This window comes from Tupaia chinensis, unplaced genomic scaffold (assembly GCF_000334495.1).
Source record: "Tupaia chinensis unplaced genomic scaffold, TupChi_1.0 Scaffold143976_1, whole genome shotgun sequence".
Taxonomy (NCBI): domain Eukaryota; kingdom Metazoa; phylum Chordata; class Mammalia; order Scandentia; family Tupaiidae; genus Tupaia; species Tupaia belangeri.
Window position 1 is genome coordinate 302,901 of NW_006203827.1, and position 6,400 is coordinate 309,300.

Sequence of the window (6,400 nt, forward strand, 5' to 3'; positions counted from 1 at the left end):
GTTCCCTCTGAATGAATTGCCTCAGTAGTTTTATTCAGGCTCTCTCTAACCTGGGAGTAGCTTTTAGAAAAACAAAGAAAAATCTCTGTTCAGCTCGGTCTTGGGGCTGTTGCTTACAAACAGAAAGCTGCTAGAGAATTTCTACAATTTGCAAAAGGATACCTGGGAGCTACTGTTTCTAACAAACAAAAAGAACCCACAAATCACAAGAAGGGAGACAGGAGAAATCATATGTAAGATTCTGGGAGTCCCTGAATTCTGACAAAAACTTTCCTGGGGGTTAAGATCTATACTTTCCACATTTCTTTTCCTTTCCATTTCCAGCTGTATCAAAGATTTCTTTTTTAACATCACTCAGCAATTTATGGAATCTTTGCTGAGACACATTCAAGTTTTTCTTTTTCTCTTTCTCTTTCCTTCCTTCCTTCCTTCCTTCCTTCCTTCCTTCTTTCTTTCTTTCTTTCTTTCTTTCTTTCTTTCTTTCTTTCTTTCTTTCTTTCTTTCTTCTTTCCTTCCTTCCTTCCTTCTTTCTTTCTTTCTTTCTTTTTTCTTTCTTCCTTTAAAGCTTTTTGCCATAGGGAATGTGCACACACTGGAGAAAGAGAGAAGGAAAATGAGAAATCACCCACTGGGGGGTGGGGGGTGGCCATGCCACAATCCCCTCTCTTCCATTCTCCTCTCAGGACTTTGGGCCTCTTTAAATAGGTCCTTATCCAGACACAATTCTAATAATTCAATTGGATCTCCAGGTGAATAGATTTTGTTCAAGGAGCAGATACAGGGAAGTTTGAGGGAGAGGCAGGGAAGCTACCAAGAATTAACTATCTCAGGCTTACCTCACATAGGAATAGTGTCTATAGCAAATACGCTATTTGTTGAGCTCCATATCATTGCAATTCAGGAGGCAGGGCTATAGCAAATAGTTCTTTCCTAATCCATTGAACTAGAGCCTCTTTCCAAAACTTGTTGCTTTGCCAGAACAGACACCTCTACAAATGAATCAGGCTCCACATGTACTCACCTACAACCTTGAACATTTCTATGCTTTGCTGGGGTCCAAAGGGAATGTGGCTACTAAGTCACCATCTGACCCACTCCAGCAGTTAGTACTGGTGTGGCAGAGAGAGGAGGTAGAACTGTAAAATAGACCTACTTACTTAGACCAGAAAAGTAAGTATGTCACCATAACAAGCAGAAAAGAGTTTATTTCCATGTAGCTTGGCTTCATGCTGTAGCCTATAACTGCATTTGCTTTGGCCCTACAGCTGCCCTACACTTTTGCTCCTATATCTGAAACCCAGAAGATGAGCTAAACTTGGATGCTGAGACTGGGGCCCCTATCCTCATGGCTAGGTTAGAACCCCATGTTCCCTCAATAACTGGAAACATTCAATCCAGAGTCTCACTTTTCAGATAACAGTTCCCTTAGGATGATTGAAACATAAATTCGCTTGATGCAAGCAGCTGGATTGGGTGATTGTCAATCTTTAAATGACAGGGAATATAAGCTAATCTCTACATGTATGTTAAATTATCTGAATTCCAATTTAGATTATGTAACAGTAAAATCATTAACAAGCAAAAAAAAATCACCAAGAGGCATCCAATTAAACGAATTTGTGTAATTAGCTAGCTCTTTAAAAAATTAAATACTTGGCTGTCCCTTTGGTTCCTCACCTAGGCAATCCTGACTCCTACACGTATTAGCAAAAAAACAAAAACAAAAATCAGAACATTGCTAGACTAGTTATTAATGAAGCTTTTTTCGTTTTATTTGTGGTATTGGGTCCTAGTATGTGAAAATTTTCTCAGTGTTGGCCCCCCTAAAATGGCCATTCAAATCAAATTAGACTTTAATAACACAAAGAGCTGCATTACTACTTATTTGAATCTCACAGACTTAGTTTCTTGGGAAAGCAAGAAGACATGGTAAGAGAAGTCAAAAGCCCAGACCACTGCAGAGCCATCTCCAGGATACTATGGGTCAACTTCTCTGCATTTTCATTTGAGGAAGATAAAGAGAAGATAAAGGAGAGTCTACTACTGTGATGTCATGCAGTGGCCTTAAAGTAGGTCTCTTTCAGCTCTAATTTTTCCATGTAATTAAATCAGAGCACTTCACTCCCATGATTAAGACTCTACAACGGTTCCTAATCTCAGAACAAGATCTTATCTTCCTTCCTTAGGCTATAAAACCCTCATGAGGGGCCAGCAGGTGGCGTGATTGTTAAGATGTTAGACTCCCACATGGCCGACCAAGGTCTGAGTTCCAGACTTGGTGGCTTGCTTTCTCACCTCCCCACTCTCTGTCTCTCTCTAGTGATTGTATATGCTCTGTAGCAAATTTTAAAATAATAATAATGATAAATAAAATTAAATAATTCTTAGGGTCCAGCAGGTGGCGTGGTGGTTAAGGGCGCTGGACTTCCACATGGCCAATGGTGGTTCGAGTTCCAGGTCTGGTAGCTTGCTTTCTAGCTTTCCCTCTCTCTCTTTCTCTCTCTCTCTCTGTTCCTCTCTGGTCAAATTAAAATAAATAAATAGTTAAATAAAATAATTCTAGAAATTAAATTAAACTAAATTCTTGGGGGGAAAAAAGCCCTTTTGAACTGGTTCCTGCCTTATCTCTTACTCCTTCTCCACCTTCAACACTACACTCTTTTCTTCACTTCAAATAATGAGTGGGTGCTCACTCCTGGGGCTGGAGTGTTCAGCCTGCTATTTTTCTAGGTCTCAGCTTCTATCACCTCAGCAAGGTCTTCTCCAACTGCCCTACACCATCTCAGTCACAAGCGCATTACACCATTTTAACTCTTTCTCCTTCTTTCTTTACCAGATGGTGCATGCACATGTGTGAGAGAGAAAGCATTCCCCAAATGTTACTGGTCATGTTGCAATCCACTTTTCCTCAGTCTCTCCATCCCATCAGGATCCTGAGAATGCACTTTTATGCCTAGCATGTTATTCAAACCACTTGGGCCAGGACTCAAGTCTTAGTTGGCCATGTGGTATCCAGCTCCCTCTGTACAACACTTAACTGCTGCACTCTGGGGCCAGGCCCACCCCATTTTATTTCCCTCCCATCATTTAATTACTATCTTAAGTTGTATTTACAAATATATTGTCTGCCTCTCCCTATTAGAATGTAACTGCAGGTACCAGCAGTTAGCATAATGGCTATGTCGCTGGACTCCCACATAGTCGACCGCGGTTTGCATCCCAGACCTGGTGGCTTAAAACTCGCGCTGGGCACGTGTGCGTGTGTGCCCAAGATCCCGAGAGGAGAATGGAGGAGAAGGGATTGCGGCGTGGCCATCCCCCCTGGGGGGTGATTTCTCGCTTTCTGTCTCCCGTCTCTCTCTGGCGGGCGAGCGCATGCACCCTATAGCAAAAACCTCTCCAAAAAAATAATAATAGTAATAATAATGATGTAACTGCAGGACCAGCAGATGGTGAGATGATTATGTCACACAATGCTAGACTCCCATGTAATTGAATGTGGTTCGAGTCCCAGACCTGGAGGCTTATAACTCACACCAGGTATGTGTACGTGCATGCCCAAAATGGAGGAGAAGGGATCATGGCATGGCCATCCTCCAGGGAGTGATTTTTTCACTTTCTGTCCCTCTAGCTCTCTGGTTAGCGCATATGCCCTATAGCAAAAATATCTCTAAAGGACCAACACCCGGTGAAAAGCCAGAATCCATGTGCATCTGATGTGGGCCTAGCCTTGCCCCTTTAACTGGAAAGCCTCTGCCCCAAACCTCTCCTACCAGCCCACGACACAGCAGAAAGCAAGGTAGGGTGGTTTCTGTCTTCTTTCTGTCTCTTTCTCTCTCTCTTCCTCTTTCCTTTTCGCTCAAAATTTTTCTTTCATATATAAATGCTTTTCAAAAATCTGTAGGTACTGTCTCTTGTCTCTGACCTCTCCTTTCCTTTGCTAATTTCAGAATCCATGTGCATCTGAGGTGTACCTAGCCCTGTACCTTTCACATGGCGCTCCACATGGTTCTCATTTTTTTTGCCTTTCACCCCCCTTTGCATTGTTTTGTCTTTTCTTTTTCCCTTTGTTTCCTTTCTTTTATCTGACTTTTTCACCTTGCTTCTCATTTCCCACACATTGAGTGTCTAGGCAGGTTAGGTACACAGTAGGAAAACATCTGAATAGTTTTATGGTCATACAAAACCTCGACCCCCTCTGAACTGCTACAGATAGGGAGAAACTCATCTTTAAAATTCTAATTTAAAATTCCTTTCTGTGGATATCTACCTTTTACATTGCAAAACACAATAGTAGAGGGGAAATAGGCATAGAAGTACCTACCTCACAAAAGCGAAGCATATGAGCTTACAGTAGCGGAAGTCTCTAACAAATTAGCAAAACATGAATATATCACCAAATGACTAAACATCAGAGAAGAGAGTCTGCAAAGCGAGCAGCTGGGAGAAATACAGAGCTCCATGAGTGTGGCTCATCACCTCCCATACACCTCTGAATTCTTAATTGAAATCCCGCAGCTCGTCCCAGGTGCACCTATTCCCTGGAAACTGTGAGGCCTTTGTAATATCCAGTTCCACTGACAAAAGTGCAGGTTACAGGACCAGCAGTTAGCATAATGGCTATGTCGCTGGACTCCCACGGAGTCGACTGTGGTTCAAGTCCCGGACCCGGTGGCTTAAACTCATGCCGGGCACGTGTGCGTGTGTGCCCAAGATCCCGAAAGGAGAATGGAGGAGAAGGGATTGCGGCATGGCCATCCCCCCTGGGGGGTGATTTCTTGCTTTCTGTCTCTCTGTCTCTTTCTGTCTGTCTGGCGAGTGCACAAGCCCTATAGCAAAGCTCCAAAAAAAAAAAAGTGCAGGTTACTAGGGGGAGAATCAGGGAAACAGAACTGCAGAAATATTGAAGGTCATCTACTTCCAAATGGCTCTACCACTAAGAATTAACCCCAAGAAGGTATGAAATAATGTATAATCCACCAGATGACCAGAAACCACCACAGAGACACAAGAAATATGGGAAATCAAGAAAATATCTCTCCCCCAAGGGAGACGGAACAGCCCTTCATCATCCACAGATAGTACAGTAGGACTTGTGGAAATGTCAGATAAAGATTTTAGGATATTCATAGTGACAAAGCTAACAGAAATGCAAGAGAAGAGAGACAATGAACTCCGGAAAATGCAGGAGAAAAGAGACAAAGAGTTCCAGGAGGTGAAGAAGTTCTTCCACTATCAGAAAGAAGAAATACACACCATGAAAAAGAATCAAATGGAACTCTCAGCGATGAAGGCTGTAATTCAGGAAATCAAAACCTCCCTTCAAAAGTATTAAAAGTAGGGACCAACAGTTAGTGTAATAGCTATGTCGCTGGACTCCCATGTAGTCGACCGCGGTTTGAGTCTCGGACCCGGTGACTTAAACTCACGCCGGGCATGCGTGTGTGCATGCCCAAGATCCTTAGAGGAGAATAGAGGAGAAGGGACTGTGGCGTGGCCATCACCCCTGGGAGGTGATTTCTTGCTTTCTGTCTCTCTGTTTCTCTCTGTCTTTCTGGCGAGCACACGTACCGTATGGCAAAAATCGCTCAAAAAAAAAGTATTAAAAGTAGACTAGATCATGCAGAAGATTGAATCTCAGATGTAGAAGACAGAACCTCTGACCTAGAAAAATTCACCAAAAAGACTGAGAAAATAATTCAAAAACTGGGACCAGCAGTTTGCATAATGGCTATGTCGCTGAACTCCCATGTAGTCGACCACAGTTCGAGTCCTGGACCTTGTGGCTAAAACTCATGCCGGTCACGTGTGCATGTGTGCCTAAGATCCTGAGAGAAGAATGGAGGAGAAGGGACTGTGGCATGGCCATACCCCCTGGGGGGGTGATTTCTTGCTTTCTGTCTCTCTGTCTTTCTCTTTCTGGTGAGCACATGGGCCCTATAGCAAAAACATCTCCAAAAAAAAAAAAAAACCCAAAAACATGAGAATAATATGTAAGTAATACTAGATACCATTAGACACCCAAACATCTGGATAATCAGTATCCTGGAAAGTGAAGAAACTAATCAGGGCATTGATAATCTGTTCCATGAAGTCTGGAAGAATACTTTTCAAACCTAGAGAGGCATTCAAATATCCAGACCCAAGAAATAAAAAGGATCCCACATAGAATCAACCCAAGAAGATCTTCTCCAAGGCACATTATAGCCAGAATGACCAAAACCACAGAGACAAGATACTAAAATTTGCAAGTGAAAAACATCAAATTACTTTCAAAGGATATCCCCATCAGCCTAACATCAGACCTCTCATCAAAAATGCAAGCAAGGAAAAAAATGAGAAAACATATTCAAAGTGTTAAGTGAAAAACAATTTCAACCAAAAATACTATATTCAGCAG